This window comes from Vicugna pacos, chromosome 5 (assembly GCF_048564905.1).
Source record: "Vicugna pacos chromosome 5, VicPac4, whole genome shotgun sequence".
NCBI classification, from domain to species: Eukaryota; Metazoa; Chordata; class Mammalia; order Artiodactyla; family Camelidae; genus Vicugna; species Vicugna pacos.
In genome coordinates, this window is record NC_132991.1 from 25,769,711 (window position 1) to 25,791,041 (window position 21,331).

Below are 21,331 nucleotides of genomic sequence, written 5' to 3' on the forward strand. Positions count from 1 at the left end.
AGTTATTCTACTGTCTCGGAAAGTGACACTCCCAGAAGCATCTCACATATCAGACCAGGTGCTCTCTAAGTGTATGTTTTCCTCTGGGTCTAAGTTATTTACCTTTGAAGGCAGTATAAACTCCTTCCAGAGGCTAAGAGACTGAGTATAAGTGGTTTCTTTAGCTTACTATGGGTAATTCTAGGGATTTGAGTTACCTCTATAATAAAAAAAATTGACAACTCTTTTTCAATCATTGACATTCACTTAAGCCTCCCCTTGACCCACACCAGAACTTAGCTTTTCTAGGAAATGCTTCTCTGATACAACCCTACATCTCTCTGATTACTCTTTTATTCCAGAGTCTCATGGATTTGATTTGATTTTCCCAGGATGTATGTGCCTATGTTGCTGAATTATCTGGTAAAGTTTATGTCATCTGTTCTAGTGGGTCCCATCTTTCTAACTGAATCACAATATGCACAGGAGCAGACACCACACTTTATATTACTAGTGACTGTCAATGTTATTGGCTTGATCATAATTCTAGCATCTTTAAAAAAATTCATAGTCTGACTATTCCAACATCCTTGCCATATCTGAGTTTGATTCTGCTGTTTGTTCTTGTCTCCTCAAACTGGGTTCTTTGCCTTCTGACGTATAATTTTTCCTGATAGCTGGACACAATGTACCAGGTAAAAGGTCTTTAGTAACATGCATGGTGGTGAGGTGGGGGTGAGGGAAAGCAGTCTGTAGTCCTATGGATAGGCTTCAGTCTTCTGGTGACTGTGAAGTTTACACATACTTTTCCATCAGCTCTGCTCCCTCTTCCTGGTGGGACAGGATGGCTAGAATGGGCTAAAGTTATGTACGTATTTCCCTCCCCCTGGTCACTCAAGCTCTGATAAAACTCCAGCACACTGGGCTCTGGTTAACTAGTTTCTCCTGAGGGCAGACCTTGTTAAAGAACAGAGTACTCTGGAGTGTTTCAAAATGGTTTCTTTCCCCTTTCCCCTGCAGGAAGCATGAGGGGATTTTTTTCTGATACTTACTGTGAGAACCTGGTCCAGCTTCTAGAGGTAAAATTCACAAAAGTGTGAGTCCCTGATGACTGAGGCCCCTTGGAGTTTTTAGCTCTCAGACTTGTCTACTCAGAGCCTCCAGCAATTCATCAATTATTATTCAAGTTTTCCTACCCTGACCCTGGATCCTGCATAGGTGGTACCTGCTCCAATAGGTAGGCTTTGATTCTGTATATTCACCTATTTCTCACTACAATTTGGGGTTGGGTGGCAATGGTTTGCTCCATGACCTCACTTCTCTGATGAATCTAGAAAGAGTTGTTTAATTTGCAATTTGTTCAGCTTTTTACTTGTTAGGACAGAGTAGCAACTTCCAACTTACATGCCAGGATACAAACCAGAAGTTCTTAGTGTCTAGTTTTTAGCTTTTTACTTAAACATTTATGAGATATCAGGCACTGTTCTAAGAACTTTACAAATATTCATTTAATCCTCCTACTAACCCTCTGAGACAGGTATTATTATCTCCATTTTACAGTTGAGGAAACTAGTCATGGAAGTCATAGGTCTAGTAAGGGTGGAATGGGATTTTGCATCATTTATGTATTCAAGATAAAATCATCAAGTTATGATTTCTAAGGCTCTCGGCAATGAGTTAGTGAGAGAACTGAAGAGAAGCACTTCCTCATCATGAATTCATATATTTTGAGTGTCTACCAGGTTGAATTACTTCTCTGTACTCTCTTCGCTTTTATTTTTGTAATGGAGACGAACAAACCTGACTCCATATTGGATCTATTCCTTTAGCTCCAACCCTTGTTCTCTGTTGCCTGTGCTTAGTCATGCTGATTTTGCATCTCTGTAAAAGAATGTTGCCTATGGCCTGAAATATACATGATGATCCATTCTCAAGGCTCTGACCTTTAAAGGTTTAACACTTTTCCATTCACATAGAGATACAAAGTTGCAGAACAGAAAATAACAATGGTCTTGTTGAGGGTTGATAGGGACATTGTGACAGAGCTACAGGGACAGCTGCAAGAACAAAGGATTCCTGCATCAAGAAATTTGCAACAACCAGTGATACACCCTCCCTTTTCAGCCTATACTCTCCTTTAGAAACTAAACTCTCATGTAAAAATAGCTTACTTGCTTGTCTGGCTTTGCACTAGAGGGAAATTTGTGGCTTATCAGATATGTAAGAGATCTCTTTCTAAAGGATAGTTCCTTAAAGCCAAGTTTTATCATCATTCCGGATATAGGCAGTTAAAATATGCCTTAAAAAGGGAAAGAAAATAAGTGTCAAAAAAAAAAAAAACTGGACAGAGGTAAATGTCTTGGCAGGAAAAAAAAAACTAGTTAATTTATAAATTAATTTAGGTTTACATTTCAACTTGAAAAAAGAAAATCTTGGCTAGCTAAAGAAGGACCACCTCTCTGCAGAAGCTCTTCCACTTACAAACAGGTTAGATTTTGAAAGGCTTTCTGTAAGTTCATATATCAGTAGGTCCCAAGAATTACTATACACTGGGCATAGCATATTATCCATCAGTGGAATGAAAAGTTGATGCTTTAAAAAAAATTTAGCTTGTCATTTATATATGTGTATTTTTAAGTGAAAGTTTAATAAGGAGAGGGGTTTCATCATTATGACTGCAAGTGTCAACATAAATAAATATTTACCATTGCTATCCTTTATCTTTGCCACAATAATGTTGCATAATAAACAAATCTCAGGGACATCCAACAGCATTTCTGTTTGCTCAGGAGTCTGTGAGTTACTTGCCTGCCTCTAAATGGGCTTATCTGAGCTGGACTTGTTCGTGTGTCTGTAATCAGTTGCCATTTCACTAGGAGCTTGCTGATCTAGAAGGCCTTAGTTGGGATGACTTAACTTTGTTCCACTTGGTCTTTCATCCTGGAACAAGCAGACCTGGGCTGATTCTCATGGTAGATGCCAAAGTCCAGGAGAAAGAACAGAAGCATACATGGCTTCTTGAAGTTCAAAGGCAGAACTGGCACATCATCATTTCTGCCATGGCTTAATAGCCAAAGCAAACTGCAAGGCCATCCCAGGTTCAAGGGGTAGAGAAAGAGATTCCCTCTTCTGATGAGAGGAGGTGCAAAGTCACTTTGTCAGGGGTGAAGGTTTGAGAGTCTGGGGAATAATTGCACCCATTTTCACAGTTCATCCCCCATACCAATCTTGTAATATTCCAACATTCCTGAAGCAATTCAAACATATTTTCCTTTATCATACTAAATAAAGTAAATAATAATAATAATAATAATAATTCAAGCAAATTGTGGGAACTAAAGAAAAACATAATAAATATGTCAGTGTGTCTTGTTTGGTGGACAATTATAGCCAGATTTAGCCATATCTAAATAACTTTCAAGACTTCATGAAGTTCAACCAGCTATGATTTTTTTCGTATGAGGGAAAAATACATCTGTTTGTGCTTTGCTTATTTGCTTTTTTTTCATTATTATTGAAGTACAGTCACTTTACAATGTTGTGTCAATTTCTGGTGTACAATATAATGTTTCAGTCATACATATACACACACGTTTGTTTTCATATTCTGGTTTTTGATGTTAATGTAGCAATACCATCATGTAGAGAAAAGAAAAACGTTTCGTTGGAAGGCACTTGAGTTATTGTTTTTCCCTAAGCAAACCTAGTTATACCCAAGCCCATCTTGGCTTTTAGGAGCCCCCAGACTACGTATCTGCCTGTAAACTCCAGGGCTACTCTATATAATTGCAGGCTCCCAGACCTCTATTCCCTGTACCCTGTCGAGAAATTCTATTCGCTATTCTCATTATGAAAGGTGCATAAAAACCTGAAATTACTGAGACCCACATTTATTTCTACACATGTAACTAATTAGATTTAGATTTGGCTTAAAAACTTTTTTTTTTTCAGTGCATCAGGGCAATGGGCTGGAAAAATTTTATCCAGGTATTTTCTGAACCATGTGAATATTTGGGATCAAGGCAGTTTTGAGAGAGCATCTTTTGTTGCTAACAAACATACTCCCTGAAGAAGAAAACTTTTCATTGGAGACTAAGCAGAGAGTACCCTACTTACACTGTAATTGCGAAAGACATAATCTTTCAAGTCACTGGGGTTCTCATTTAGTACTACAAAGTAACTTAGGAAACAAGTGTTGCCTTTAAAATGTCAGCATGGTGCCATATGGTCTTATGCAGAACCCTGTCCTTGTAAACAAGAATGAAATGTGACCTACCCACACTGGTGTGTTCCTTAAGAATAGTGTTTCATCCCAGATTCCCAATAAAAAGTGCCTTTAGGGAATAGAGTGCTAGCAGAAAATACCTTTCTTTAAAGTATACTATAATAAAAAGTTTTCTTATGCATGGCAAGCAGAGAGCTACATCAGTTAAACAAAGACTCTGATTGAGAAAGAGAATTCACATTGCCCCAGGTGGTCTCCTGCTTTCAGCTTCCCTACTTTTAACTTCTAAGACATATATGTGAAAGAAAGGACAGTGATAAATCACCCACATTAGTAGACTCCCTCCAGGGAGAGTTCTGACTTTTGTCTAAAACTGTAGGAGGAATAAATAACAACTCAAGCAGTGACCAGCATAGTCTAACTGGTTTCTTCCTCTTGCTTTGATAACCATGTCAAAAAGCTAACAGTGTGTGTTGTATGACAGGGTGGCCTGGTAGTAAAGCATAAGGACAAGATGAAGGCTCTTTCAATGACTGGCTTTGAGACTGAACAATTCACTAACTGTCTCAACTCAGAAATCTCTAACAGGGGGCAATGAGGCCCCTCCACCCACACCAGATGAATAACCATGAAATAAATACATAAATGTCTAAATGTTACTAAAGGTACTATGAAAATTTAAAGATCACTATAATCATTAGATGAGGAGCAGAACAGTGTGGTAGAAAAAGCACTGCTCCAAACTAGTTGGATATCCTTGGGCAAATCATTTTAACATTCTGGGCCACAGTGTCCTCATTGGGCAACCACATGAGATTGTGACAAGAACAAAATGAGAAAGTGGAAAACAAGAGTGAATCAGGCATTTTTTTGCCCTGGAGGAGATCACCTCCAGTGGGAGAGATGGAGATGTAAAGAGATGAAGATGATGTAAGTGATGAATTATAAAGGACACTATGCACTCTGCTTGGAGAACCCAGCCTGGAGGACCAGTGATTCAGGTTGCCTGAGGGACTTAGGTGAGTTCCACAGAGAAGGTGACATTTTAGCTGGGTCTTCAAGGATCAGCAGGCGTCTACCAGACAGCAAGGAGGGGAGAGGCAGGAGATGAGGCTGGAGAGGTTGAGCTGCAAAGGAATTTTCATGTCATGTTAGGGAGTTTGGACACAAAGAGACAGATGACAGCACAATGCCTGTGGATTACATGGAGTAGCTGGTTATAGATTTGATATTGTTAATGAATCTCTCCTAAGTCTGCCTTTTTGTTGACATTATGTGAAGGGTACAAACAACATTTTAGGGCCATCCCAGCAGGCGAGTTCTAGAGCCCTTTCTCCTCTCTTTAATGGACTACCTGCCTTCTGCTAGCATGGTCTCCATGTACTAATAGCACAACAGAAAACCTTAGATTTGTGTGTGTGTATGAGATCAAGGGGAGAGAAGGCAGAGTATGGGCTCTCAAGGGCTCCAATGCAACACTCAACATCTTATGGTCCTTGTTACCAAACCGGCTCTGACCTTCAGCTCCGGTTATGTCTTGTGTTAAGATCCTACCCCCCCAACTCCCACTCCTTTAATCTGATTTCTCATGCCCAGGCTCTCATCCTGACTACCTGTAATGTGAAATTCATAGCCTCTAGGAATCTGGGCACGGGGGTGGGGGTGGGGGTGTCTTTCTTACTCCTTACTAGTCACTCTGGTCCTAAAGCTTGTTTTCTGTTGATGGACATCCTTGAAAATAGACACTGAGTAATCTGATTTTAAAGCTGAATATTGACCTAAGATTTCTGCTCCTGATCATTAATTACTATGTTCTGTTCACTTGTTAAGGCAATCTTGCACTTCCTGCTGGACCTCTGCAACCTGGGCTGCTTACTAACAGTCTTTTGCTTCATTTCCTCCAATACGGTTCTACCTTCTAGAGTGGACTTCTTTCTTGTACCTCAAACTCTTTCCCCATACCCTGCTTCACTCCACCAGCTGCGTCTGGCTCCAGGTCCCTCCTGGACTCTGCATTGCTACCTCCCTCCTTTCCAGTTAGCCAGGACCTGGCAGGCCAGGAAACAAGGTATCTCACACACTGTAAAACGAATACAAACAAAAATCTCTCATGATGGATGAGAAGTCTTCCAAACTGAGGCACTCAAGACCCCTAATAAAACTGAAAATCTTTCCTAACAGGAAAATTGGTAGAAATAATTATTGCCACAAATACATCTGCCAATACCTGTGCACCATTTTAGTTTCTCTGCCCTGGTTAATCCATCACCTATTAAGGCCTTGAGGTCAAGAAAGAGAATAGTATCTATCCAGGGGCCTAGAGCAATCTTGCAAAATAAATATCTTTATACCTATTTCACAAAGGTAGAAACTGAGATAGAATCTAATTTGTCAAATAAAGCAATAAACTAGTAAATGAAAATGCCTTAATCCAACTCCCCTTCCTCCATTCATTCTTTGTTTTGTGTGTCTAACAACTTCTGCTGATGGCTACATGAAATCATCACTATAGCACAGCAAAATAAACAACTCAATGTAAGACATCACTGTTCCTACTACTTATGAAGAATTTCTTCCTGATCTTGTCCTTCCAAAGTTTCTGGCTTCATGCTTCTTAGGCAACTCTATTCTCTAAACCCTTTCTTATGCCCTCCCTTTTTCTTTCAGAGTAGCTGGCCCCTCAATCCAACGAGACTTTATAAATAGGTTGGCTTCAGTAGGAGTGTCAGAAAACATGAGAAGCCAGTGAGAAATGCCTCCAGTGAGGCATCCTGAGACCACAGGCCACTTAACGCACCCTGAGTTGTGAATGCCTGGGGCGGGGGGTGCTGGGTAGGAGCACAGGTCAGGACATGGAAAGGTAAACAAACTGCATGTTTCACAACTATGCTGAGAATCAGTGCCCTGCTCTCTGGGTGGGTGGGTGGGTAACTGAAAACAAAACTCACTGTAGAAGCTCTGTGCAAAAGAACAGGGTACCAGATCAGATTCTGTCAGTAGAATAATATAGATGAACAGGAACAAAGACTAGTATAACTGGTCTTTCAGTGCCTCTGCTTGGCTTACCCTAGATTAACTTAACTGTCTGCTTTTTTGAACTACTCTTTGCCTGTCAAGTATCACTGAAGAAAATTACAAGGTCATTCGTTTTGGAGCTGTCACAGTGATGGGATTCTCATCTTCAGTGCCTCCTTTTTATGGCCCTTGGTCCTTCCCTTTCCCAGTACCGTGTTGCAGGCTCTATCATCACTCCCTGAAAGCTCCTTTCTGCACTTCCACCTCATCAGCCTTGGCAGAAGACCTTGTTTCCTACCCCAGGGATACAGTGTCATATGTGAACGGCATCAAGGTCTTGCCATTTGCCCCCATGGCATTCATCACGTATTTGCTGCTTCTGTCTCAGAGAAAGTCTTGTCTCTTCTCCTTTCCAAGGCTAATGCTTCCATCTGTACTCAAGACTTCAGTCCTTCCTTGATATCTGAAAACTTGACTTTTCAATCATTCCTTCATTTTATAGTTTCAATCTTCCTGTCTCCACCCATTCATCCTCCTCAACCAACAAATATATTCAGGTATCCCTCACCCCAGAAACTTCATTTCTTGTTTCCCTTTTCTCAGTCATGCTCTCCTTTCACTTTCCTTTAGCAGTATTTTTGAAAGAGTAATTTACATTCTCAGTCTCTAACACATTATTTTCCATTCGTTCCTCAGCTTGGTTTCTGTTCCCACTATAGCGATGTTAAAGTGGCTCAGGTAGGATCTCAGGCCACAAAGATGGAAAAGACAGGGAGCCTGATTCTGAGACTGGACTAGTAGGATTAACAAAGTAACCCAGACACAAACATAAACAATAAGCAATACTGGAAGAATATTTACACATATAAAATGTACCATATCTATAAGATGGTAAATTATACGTGTATTCAAATAATATTGTTGAACAAACTGAATAAAATCCAAAAATGCATGTGACACCTTGGGTGAGAACAATGCACTAAAAGCTATATACGAAGTTTGAGCCTATGTATGTACATACATAATAGAAAAAAATATACCTCTAGAAAATAAAAGGCTGGATGAAAATACACCGAAATGTTAACTTTGATATCCTTTTTGTGTGTGGAATTGTAATGACCTTATTTTAATGTTTATAAATTTTGATTATCTTTAAGTCTTTTCAATACATTTATATAAAATTTTTTCAGAAATACATTTTACAAAGGAAATATTATTCTTAACCTTTTCAACCTTCGAGTTTTTAAATAGTCAAGGTTTCATTGTAAGCTTCTTTTCTTCCTGCTTTAAATCTTCCTGCTTTAAATTCACAAATTTAAGAGTGTACATAAAAATCATCATGGTGCTTATAAAAATAAATAAATAAAAAGGAAAAACCAATTCTGGACTTCACTCCCCAGAGATTCTGATTCTTTAGATCTTCTAGCTCAGGGGTCTACATATTTTAACAAGCTGCCCTGTTGGTTCTGATGCAGGAGATGATCCATGTATCAGACTAGAAACATCCTGGGTTGTCAATTATTTTTCTCAATATACAACATTAGCTTTTTGTTCCCTTATAGGTAGAGGTCTAGCAAAAATGCAGGACGGGAAAGAGGGCAGAATAGTTCTTTTTTGTGGTTACTGGGGCCACTGAGCATATTCTAAGAATGGAACCTTGAGAAGACCAAGATCCAGTTCAAATGGTCAATCAAAAGGCTAGGTTCTTAAGTCCAAGAATTAAACAAAGAATTAATACAACAAGTGGCTAATGTGAAGGTAGTCGTCCAGATCCAGGATGGAAGATCACCATCCAGATACTTTCCATATAAAATTAGAGGTGCAGGAGTAGCCAAGACAGCTAATGAATAAAAAAACAGAACATCAATAGCCAGAGGGAATTGATCTAGAGAAATACTCAAGCTTGATAATGAGCAATTACAGTGGTTTTATTAAGCTCCCATGAATACAAGAGAAGAGTAAGTGCAAAATTCCCAAACAAATTCTCTGAGCTCTAGATTCCTATTTCCAGCTGCCATTAAATGCCACCTGATTATCATATAGGCATTATGAACTCAAATTTTCCAAATCTGAACTCATTACCTTCCCTGGTAGTCAAGAAACCTACTCTTAATCTCTGCCTCCACTGAAAATATCACTCTCCACCCATTTGCCCCAACAAGAAGCCTTAATCCTCCTATACGTTTCCTTTGTTTATAAAACCTCATCTTCTGGCTTTACCATAACCAGTGTGATAATGGATTATGCTATGCATCAAATAGAGAATTGAGAGTACCTAGCTTAGTGCCTGGACAAAGTATATGTTTAAATAAGTGTTAGTTCTGCTTTCTCCACCCAGTCACACTGAGCCACTTGCTGCTTGGTTTCTTGAGTCCACATCTCTTTGCATACATGGTGCTACCCGTCTAGGGATTTTTTCCCTAATTGACCTTTTAGGTAACTTTTCCAGAAGACCCAACTTAAACTCTGTTATGCATTCTAAAGATCTCACCATTTAGTTCAATTATAGCACTTAAGCTTCATTAAACGACAGCTATTTGTCTTTCTACCCTTTAGACCAAGAGAAACAGATTGCACGCTGTAAGGGCCCAAGTGACATTCATCTCTGTGTAACAGATATTTATCCATGCCACTTTAGCCTAGGGCAGTGTGCAAGGGTCCAACAATTACAAATCTGACTTTGTAGCTAGATGTCCCTGGAACTTCAGACCTGATCCAAGGCCCCTTGTTTGGTTTTAGGGTGTGTGCATGATCTCAGAGGCAGCCCACAAACAGGCAGACAATCTCTACTTTATATTCAGCTTTTTGGCCCACCCACCTACTGAGGTACGGCCCAACTATGCCAATGATGTTGTATTTCAATGCTTCTGATGCTGCCCAGAGATGCCAATTCATCAGTGTGCTACTCTGTGCCAAAGCCGCTTCTCCACCACTGCCTCACTGAAGCAGACATCTGTTGTCTTTGTCCAGAACGTTGTCTACTCTTCTGGTAACAGAAACCCTTTTTCTAGCTCAGAATCCATTCTTGTGATCACTCAGATTAGCTAATCAAAATTCTCTATTCTTATCTCATCCTCAGGAAGAGCTTCAGGAAGTAGTATGTGAACCACAGCAAGCAAATCAGAGACCTTGCTGGGACTATTCTAAATTAGAAGGCCGAGATTCTGGGGATGGCCACCATCTTACTTGCCACATGGAAATAGTGTGCTTGCAAAGTGAAGTTATGCAGAGCTTACAGAATGAGCTAGAGTCCCTGAAACTTGTCGTGTGAGCCAGTAAATTTCCTTGAGGTTTAAATTAGAGTAGGGCTTCTATCATTTGTAACTGCAAGGATTCCAATAACTTCTAATGCTATTCTAGCTTAGAACCTACACTGCTTCGCATCTGAGCAAGTGACAGCCATGCATTTCAGGCCTGAGACCCTGGAATGTTTCATTCCCTCTCCTGCCATTGCCAGATGTGTCATTCTCCTCCCCTCCCTTCTTATCACCTAAAATCCAATCTACAATTCCTGAGGTTTAGTCCTCAGTCATCCACTACAGCCTGGTATTCTACAGTGGTGATTTTGTTTCAGTTCTTAGAGAAAGAATGGGGATTTCCACTCTCTTTCTTAACACCTTTTCAGAAGCAAGAAAACTTTTTCCGTAAAGGCAAGACAATAAATATTTCATATTTTGCAGGTCCCACCATCTCTGTTGCAGCTACTCAGCTCTACCAGTGTGGACATAGACAATATAAAATGAATGAGCATTATGGTATTCCAATAAAACTTTATTTATGGACACTGAAATTTAAATTTCATATGAGTTTCATGGGTTACAAGTTTTTAAAAATTATTCCTCCAATTTTTTCTAACTGTTTATAAATGCAAAACCATTCTTAACTCAGTCTGTATACAGACTGTAGATTGCCCACCACGGCTGTAGGTCACAGAGTACCCCTACTAGCTCCCCAAATCATTCTTTCTCTTCCCATGCCCACCCAACTCTCCACTAGAATTCAGTCAGCAAATGCAAACTATTTGAACTTATTCCCAAATCTGTCTATCCAATGCATTAGTCCATGTCTGTCATATGAGAGAACATTCAGCATAAGTCTGTTGAATGACTGGATGAAGAAGAATTAGTGGAAGAAATGACAAAATGAAAGGGAAAATTCCTCAGTCTTCCTTAAATTAAGCAAGTTTTTCGCATCTCTTTTTCCTAGCATAATTTCATCAGTAAGTGAAAGGACCATGCAGAATGGTACTTCTGGAGGACACCCAAAGCTGTCATCTCAGTCAGGGAAGGATTCTCCTAGTCAGCCAGTTGAAAGAGCCAAGTGTGAATGCTACAGGAAAAGATTGGCCAGCTGGACTCCTGTACTTTGAATGTGAACTCTGAGAATTCACTCTGGAGGAGAGGAGAAAAGTTCTAAACTGGCAGCATACTCATGGTTGAGTGAAGCCAGACACAAGGCAGAAAAATGACTAATGTATCATTTTCAATTAATCTAAAGTTTTCTGATATGCAAACATTATCATAATTACCAAATCAATTTCCCTATGGAGTTTAAGCATTCTGATAGGAAATGAAGTCATTTCTCATATTTAAGTTCAAATATCTTGCGTTTTAATGTAATAAAGATAAAATGGTATGTTATTGCCAAGGTGATGAAAAAGCCATGAATTCCATCTCAGGCCTCCCAGTCCCTGGCCACCCTTGTGAACTTGCTGCATCTACCAGATCTCCTATTACAGGCAGAATATGTGTCTGTATGTACAAGCTAACCTCTGAGGGTATCTGGTTTGTTAAACAATTATAGCTCTAGGAGCCTGGAAAACCACATCTGGCACATAAGTGTGAGAGTCTTGGGACTGACAACATTAACAAAGGTGGAAAATCTCTACTTTCAACGTGTGTAAAATAGAAAGTCAGGGGCTCCCAGGCACATGGCCTTGAGCATTCTCTTACTTGGCTTCACCTTGATCCCTCCCTGGTCTTTTCCTCCTTCTGTCTCCTCTCATTTCCTGATTCTTCCTCCTTCAAAGATTAAAACATTGAAATTGTTTTTTTTTGCATTCCGATATATCCAAATTGGAAGGATTCAGAAACTTTTCTTCCAAATGCTGCAGGCCAATAACTAACTTTCCGCAAAAAACAAAACAAACAAACAAAAAAACCCCAAAAAAGCCCCCCTCTAACTCAGGTGTCCACTGCCACATAATCATTTACCTGTACTACGTGCCAGGAAGACACAATTCTTGGTGCTTGGGAAGTGTAGTAGGCAGAATTTTGGCTCCCATGAACTTTATTCCCTGTTACGACCCTTGTGCATATGTTACATTACACAGCAAAAGGGACTTTGCAGATGCAGTTAAGGTTACCAGTAAATTGACCTTAAAATAGGGAGATTATTTTAGATTATCCAAGTGAGCCCAATTACATGAGCTCTTAAAAGCAGACATGGGGGCAGAAGGGGAACTTAAAGGGATTTGAAACAAAAAGGATGCAATGTGCCATTGCAGGTGGGAAGATGGAGGGTCACATGTGAAAAGGACTGCAGGAAGCCTGTGGGTTTTTAGGAGCTGAAAGCAAGGACTCTGGCCAACAGCCAGCAAAGAATGGAGACCTCAGGTCTACAATTGCAAGGAACTGAATTCTGCTCATAAGGTGAATGAGCTTGGAAGTGGATTCTTCCTTAGGGACCCCGGATAAGAGCCCAGGCTGGCTAACACCTTGATGTCAGCCTTTTGAGACTCTAAGCAGAGAACCCAGTTGAATCATGCCAGATTTCTGATCCATACAGAACTGTGAGCTGATAAATTTGCACTGTTTTAAGCCACTACATTTGTTGGCAATTTGTTACTCAGCAATAGAGAACTAATAAGGAAGTGTTGAGGAACAAGATGAGGAGACAGCTGTGCCTGCCTGTAGCTTACATTGCATCAAGTGAAGATAGACAATGCACAATACATATGATTAAAAAGTAAAAGATACAGTGCATTAGAAGTTTCAAGTACCAGGAAAAGGAAGCAAACATAGGAGTAACGTGGGTAGGTGGTAACATAAGAAAAAGGAAAAATGAAGAAGTGATGTAGGGAAATGTAGACAAGAAGAATAGAATGTGGTTTGGTTGGGTGGTGCAGATGGCAGTTGGCTTAATAAATGCTCAGAGCCTCAATGAGGAAGGAGTATTTGGGGGAAGAGCTGAAGAAGGTAAGACACTGAGTCAAACAAATACTTGGGAGTAAGAATATGAAAGCAGAACAAACAGCAGAAACAAAGTTCCTACAGCAGAATGGGGCTGGTCAGGCTCCAGGAACAGCGAGGAGGCCATGCTATAAAGCAGACCAGTCAAGGGAAGAGCAGTAGGAGGGGGGTCAGAGAGGTGACGGGAGGTCTGTAGGCCACTCTGAGCTTTGATTTTACTCTGAGAGAAATGGGAGAGCCATTGCAGTGTTGTGAGCAGAAGAGCGACATGAGGATCATCAACAGTCTCAAGGCAAAACAGGGTAAAAGACTGCAAACCGGTGGAAGGCTACTGTGATATCCTGGGGCGTATCACAGGATGTGACAGCTTGGACCTGGGCAGTAGCAATGGAGGCGGTAAGAAGTGGTCTGTACATATCGTGAAGGTAGAGCCAATAGAATTCCACGTTGAATTAGATATGTGGTTATGAGAAAAAAAGTAAGATTTTGGAATGATGCCAAAGTGTTTGAGCAACTGAAAGGAGGAGTCGCCATTATTTGAGATGAGAAAGACTATAGGTACAGCAAGTTTTATGGGAAAGAAGAGAAGTTCAGTCTTAAACACATTAAGTCTGTTAAATATATAAGTGGCAAGTTTGATTAAGCAGTTGTATAAACTCAGGCTGCATCTCATTAGAGAGCTCTGGACTGAAGAGGTCACTCAGAAACTGCCAGCATGTAGATGATATTTAAAAACATTGGGATGAATGAAGTCATCAAAGCCATAATTCAATAAAAGAAAAGAACCTAGAATGGAATTATGAGATACTCCAACATAAAGAGGCCTGTGAAAAGACAAACTTACAAAGGAGACTTAGAAGGAACTACAAGTGATGCCACAAACCTCGTATCTTTCCCCAAAACCCTTAGCATGAATTCTTCTTCTTAACGAAACTCCCCCTTCATTCCTTCCCAGCATCCAAATGTAATTGTTGGAAAAGCAATATTTCAAAATCCCCAATATGCAAATTGCATGAGTAAGGGACATCTGGAAAAGGTCATTTTTAATTAAGCCCTAATGCTAGCCTGATCAATTTAGTGTGTGCCAGAACATATTATCTGGGGTTTTTTTGCCATTATTCTGACTTCCTGTTAGTCCTGCCTCTTTGGCTATCTTTATTTTCCATTCCCAAATTCCAAAAGAGCATTTGCTTATACTAGCCTTCACATACATGGTCAGATTCCCTGCACTCTCTTTAGTCATTGAATCTTTTTCTTGCCACTGGATTAAACTCCCCTTGAGAGTTGAAACTATATTCCCTACTTCTTACAACCCCATAGTTGATAACAAGAAGTATTTCACTGTATTTACTGTACATGTAGGTATGACTTTATCTTCTGTGTATTCCACGTATCTAATTTGTAGGTATTTATTGGACCAAAGGGTAAACTGGCTGTCAAATGACAGGTTGAAACGATGAAAATAATTGTGTTTCCCTTGCATCAGATTTAAAAACTGAACTTATATATGACCCAGGTGTTTTCAAAACTGGTTTAAAATGCTTTTTTGGGTCTCAAATATTATTAAAATGACAGTAAAATCAGAACTTTTTAATTGGAAGAAAAGATGAGAGAAAAATTGTAACAGTATTTCCCCTCACCTGTATCCCATCAAATGTGTTCTTAACTTTTCTTACCATGTTTACTCATCTAGAGGGTTTTTTCTCTTGGTTTTCACATATCACAGACAAATATAATAACCATCCCAATGTGATTACTCAGTCTTCATGAAATTAATTGCAATAAGCAAATTCTACCCAGAAGATTTTGGGATTGACTTTGAACTAGATTTTTTGGGGAGAGGACAGGATTCCCCCAGAAGCTGACCCCAAGATTAGGAGTTAAGTCCAAGTAATTAATGTGAGAGGTTATCCTGAGGAGAGAGAAATGGACAAGTGAGCTAGGGAAGGGAAAGAAGCCAATAAACAGTGTGTTATCAAGTGGGTTACTACTATGGCAACTAGCACCCAATCTTACTAGGGAATTCTGGGAGACAGTGAAAAACATGCCTCCAAGATACCCCAACAGAGGAAAGCAGGAGGTGAGGCAGATGTCCCCCAGCTCCTTACCCATCATTGGTTAAGGGATGCTTCCAGGAGCACTGACTCTCCCTCACTGCCTGCTTACCCTATATGCTAGCAGGACCAAAGGAAAGCCCATGCGTGGAGGTAAAAGTACATACTATAGGATGCTGTCAGCATGTCACTGGAACAGTGACCACTGAAGGGATGTAAGGGAGGCACAAAGAACATCTGCTACACCAGTCCTAGAATGCTTGTGTTCATTCTACCTCACTTCGTTTTAGACAGAGTATCATATTTTATATCTGTCCTATAGTTTTTCTTTTCTGGAAATAACGGGGTTGTCAGTCAGAGTCTCTTCCTCTTCCATCAAACCTGGGGCCAGTGAGGCAATTAATGATCTAAAATTCTGGACACAGTGATCATTTCAAGGCATATAGCTTAAAAAAGGCCAATAAGATTCCTGGAAGACTGATATACATGCTGGTAGAGAGGCTCCCACCTAAGGACACTGGCTGAAACGGCTAGGTAAACCCAGTGCTGCTCTTGGCCTTACTGTCTACTTGGAGACAAAATGTCTAAGAATAAAGCCAACACAGAGAAAAAGAAAAGATAGAGATACAGAGCCCTGATAACACTATCTGTGTATCCTAGATTCATCTATATCTAAACAAAATCCTAACCCTGGGACTTTGGAGTTTCTTGAGACAATGAATTTTCATTTTCTCTCCCTCTTTCAATTTTTTTAAAGATTTATTTTTCTTATGCTCGTCTGAGTTGGTTTTCAGTCACATGCTTCCAGAAGTCCTAACTAATATGAATTTTATAAGTATTTGGGCAAATGGATACTTCGATTGAATATTATTTTTCTGAGTAACACCCAAGTTATATACATGAGCATGAAACAATTAGGGGTTAGCTTAATGAATACAATTTTTGCATCAACATTTTCTGTATATTTTTATTTATTCAGAAAATATTTACTGGAGATAGAAACAAAAAGCACTAATGGATATTGACTCTCTAGTAAGATTTAATACTTATGTTACCTTCACATACTCTATTATATGATCCTCATGGAGATTCAATTCTTATTTGTCCTGAGTCCCATAGCTAATACGTTGCAGATGGTGAGAGCTGAACCCAATCTCCCTGACTTGCTTTTATTATAGCATCTTTCTACTGGGTGCCTATGCTTAAGCCAAGTCCTACGGAAAAGGGAACTATCTTGATGTAAATGAAGAAGTCCAACTACAAGGTGAACAGAAGAGAACACATTGACAAATATCCTTGAAAAAGTGTATAATCCACTCAGGCCCATGTTAATGTATGGATGAAGACCTTCAGAAGAGGGTTAGCTGGGAAAGGTTTGTGAAGGGAGTGCCATGTAAGCAGGATATCAGCAAGAAGAAAAGAGGCAAGGTGGACATTCTAGATGGTGAAAGTAGCACAGAAGCACAGAGACTACTTGTATTAAACACTGTATGGCGACTTTCAGAGAGCAATTGGCAGAACTCTCAAGTAATATCGTCAGATAGTAATTCCTTAACTGTATTCATTGATTGAATAGCATCCTTACAATTCTTTTCAACATCCAGTAGGGCACCTGTACTATCACTTATAATTTATATCAAAACAACCTTGAATCAACTCACTTGTTTTTGTCAAATTAAGCAATATTATCTGTAAAATCACTTGTTGTACTATATTTTTTAAAATACTTATTGCAATAAGTATATAATTACCAAAGTATTTAAAGATCAGCTCAACCATCATCTAAAATTAGCTTTTATGCTGATTTGGTGGTAAATACAAGGGCTTCAGAGGCAACCTATCTGAGTTCTGTACCTTAATTTTGCTCTTGGGTACTGAACCTTTCTGGTGCTTTGTTTCTTCATGTGGAGAGTTGTAAAGTTTAATGACATAATGCAGGTGTGTCTCACAGTGAAATGATACGTTGTTTTTATATCACTACTCTTATCCCCATTCTAAGCCAACATGGATGGTTAGGCAGGTGCTTTGTTTTGCTGAGCTAGAGAAAAAAGTGACAATGCAATGGGAGAAGAGAAAAAATTTTCTAAGTATGAAGAGGAAAAGATAGGTGAGTGGCTGGGAAAAGAGGAACTTTGGGACAAAAGCAAAGAAGTTTAGAGGGCATTTGGGGGCCATCTGATTCTGCCCATTCCCTGTAACTTTACATCCTCCCTTTATGGTATTTTTGAAGGAGATCAACATGAAGAGAGAAAAATGTGTTGAAAGGAGTAATCAGGACAGGTAGGAAGGACAATTATCTTGAGACAAAGAGAAAAGTATGAAATCTATTAGCCCAGGCAGTGATAATAGTCTTAGCTATGAATGAGGGAATACAAATGAGGAGGGAAATGTGAGAATAAATATAAATAACTTGTTGTCAAACTTTGCCCAGTTGATTATTTTACTTCAGACTTAGAGCCAAAAAAGAAAAGAGAAGGAAAAGAAGAAAGAAAGAAAAGAATGGTAATGCTTTCATGAGAGTCATGAACAGTATTGACCAAACAATCTAAAAAATTGAGTTTCTCTACTTTTTTTTGAGAGTTTATTTTATCTGATGCTTGAAAAGTTGAACCGACCCCATTTCCATTTCCTTCATTTGAACTATTATTGATCCAGATTTCCCACTGGTGATATGGACATGCCTCAGGGTCAAGCGAAAAACAAGAACAAGAAAATAAGTAAACTAAGGTATCCTAGCTTCCTACTCTTCCAGCCGTGTTCATGCCTGCTGATATAGCCAGTGATGCTTTTAGGATTATTCTTTGAAAAGAACTTCAGATCCAGACATATCACTTTGGAATCTCAGGGCTCCATTTGGCCTTCCTGTATTCATGACCCAGCTACAGTTAATTACAATAATAGAAATCCAGCAAAATGTGTTGGCAAAACTTAGGAAAACTGTCCCTAAAACCTTGGTGATTGATAATGAAAGCAAAGCTTGACCAGTTGACATGGAGTGACTCATTATGGATAATGATAAACTACAAAATTATGGATAATGTTAGACTGCAAAGAAAATGGATAAAAGCAAGTCTGATTAAATTATTATAAGCAATGACTGGACCTAACTAAGCCATCTGACTCGTGAATGCTAATGGGTGACCCAACCTCCCACCCCAGCAGTTATCAAATGGATACCGGTCCTGCTGTTGGAACTAGTATCAGTGGAGATGCCCTGGACACATGATAATCTACAGAGTCAAGGGAGGAGTGATTTCCTCAATCATACCTTTTCAATATTATCAAGAAAGTGTTTAGCATTCAGCAGTTTACTAGCTGTTTACTTGCAGAGTCAATGAAGATTATTCATATACTCTGAGCATCTGTAACCATCCATCCAACTTTCAGATTTGAAAATGCTTACATTTTCAGACTCTTTTTGCATTCACCTCACAAAGGTCAAGGAACTGGCGTTAGTCTGAAGTGTTAGCTTGAGTTTTTTTGGAACTTGGTTGAATTTAATGAACTGATTGTGTATTCACATTTCCTTTGAAGAAAGGACAATGGGAATAAAAGGAAAATATCATATTCATGCAAACTCAGATGCCACTTACTGAATCTTAGGGACTCAAGTAAATGCTTATAAGTAATGTATTTTAATGATTAGTGGTATTCCTCCAGTTTCATGGCACAAAAATAGATGCTTATATCATTAAACCAGATCAGTTATGCATAGCGATAAAAACAAAGATATGAATTCACAACATGCCAATGAAGTTTCCAGTGAGATCTAAAAATTTAGTAAGAGAGGCACATATGTTGAATGTTTACTAGACCCCACGCCCTGTGCCATTTCATTCACCATGTGTTGTTAGTCATTGCAACAACACAATTATAAGGTATTTTAATTCCCTTTTTCAAAAAAGAGAAAACTGAGGCTAAAAAAAATTAAATAACTTGTAAAGTTTTCACAGGTTGTAGCAAAGCCAAGACTGAAACTCAAGTCTGTCTCCAAAATTCATATTCACTCTATAATTGACAGATTAGAACAAGCAAGTCTCACAACAAATAAGTAAGATGAGGCAAACTGGGGGCAAAAGTAATACAGTAAACAAACAGATACTCCACAGCCAAATACATTTTAATATACTCGAAACACCTTCTAACTAATGTGTTATTTCTTTCAATAATGCATTTTAAAAACACTTCTTCATTTTAAACATGCAATTAGAAATTCAGACCACCAGCAAGCAAAGAATGACATCTTTTGGATATGCATATGTGGCCTAACCGGAAGTTTGTGAGATGTCACAGAATGACATAATCCAGTCTAGAATATCTTTGTCTTAACTTTGCTTTTTCAAGTGTGAAGCTTAATTTTTCTTAACCTCAGGTTTTATTTAAAGGACAATTAGCCTTTGATAATGTTCAGCTCCATGCTAAGTAGCATTTATTTTTAATGTCCATTTACAAAGAAGATTAAAATCAGAATAATTCCGTGGAGGAGACAAATAACATTTTCCCTTTAGAGAAGGCAAAAAAAAAAAAAAATCCCACATAGAGCCTGGAAATGGTTATTGTTGTTTCTAACTGCCAGCCTGGTTTATTATGCACTTCAGGAGGACAAACTCAAAAAAGGCATATGAAGAACAGGTGAAGCTTTTTAAGTTCATTATTTACTATGGGCTCTTAAAGAAACACGCAGTTCACGAGGGGTTATTGGAGCCAGTTACAGAATTCTGAACGAAGCTCTACCAACAGCTTTCTAATTGAATCTCAAAAGACTGTAATTGTGTTCCACTCTGTAGTCAGCCTCCATTCCATGCGGCTACAGTCGGTTGTAGGTAATCAGATTACTCATGGGTTACTGCCTGCAGCCTGCAGGAGAGCGCCAAGAGTAAGAAGGCAACGTGCTGTAGGGTTAATGAAGCTTAATATGGTGCCAATATCACACTGAGCCATTGCCTACAGAGTGAGAAAGGATTATATCCCATGTTAATATGCCATTTGACCCATGCCAGAGAAGCAGTCTAAATCACTGAATAAGTATGTAAGTCACCACTGAGAAGTGTTTGCTATGCCAGCTCTCATTGCTGTGAAAACAAGTTGTTCCCTAGCTTGTGAATTTTAACTTTGGTGCTCTTTAAAGTACAGTTTCAACATTGGCTCCCAACATGCCTGGAAAGGCCATACAGACATAAGATTCTCTAAATTGGAGCCAATGCAAGGAAACACACACACTTCTCCTCAGTTTGATCTAAACTTCCCTGGAGAATAAATCTAAGGCCAGTGTATTGCAATTCCCCAACATCCATCAATGGTTTCAGTTCTCCAAAATTTCTTCTTACAAAGATGTTTACGCCCTCATGAGCCTTGGGATTCTTACTTCTAATTAAATTTTTGGTCAAATGATATCCCAGTTTGGTGAAGGAGTGAAGGAAGCTCAAAGAATTGATAGAAAATAATAGCAAAATTAGTCCAATTTGTACTGCAAAAGCTCAGCCTCATAACAATAGGACAACACAATCAACAGTCTAAGCCTCCCTACTCCCACTCTGTTCTTGACATGGTAGAATGAGAACACAGGGACTCTTAATGGTGTAATTGATACACTGAGAAATAATTCTATTGGAAAAATTTGCTTGTGTCCTTAAATTCCTAAATATTTAGGATTAACCAAGTTCTAACATCAGAAAATTCTATATGATTTTCTACATATTAAGTTAGGTCATTTAAAAATATTTATTTTTCAATTATTTAAACTCCTAGGTTGTAGAAGCAAAAGATTAATACAAGTTAAGCAGACTCCAGAGCAGAGGTGCACTGACTTTTCCTCTCTAGCTATGAAAATCCTAGATGGCATTTTCTTGCAATAGAAGACTGTAGTA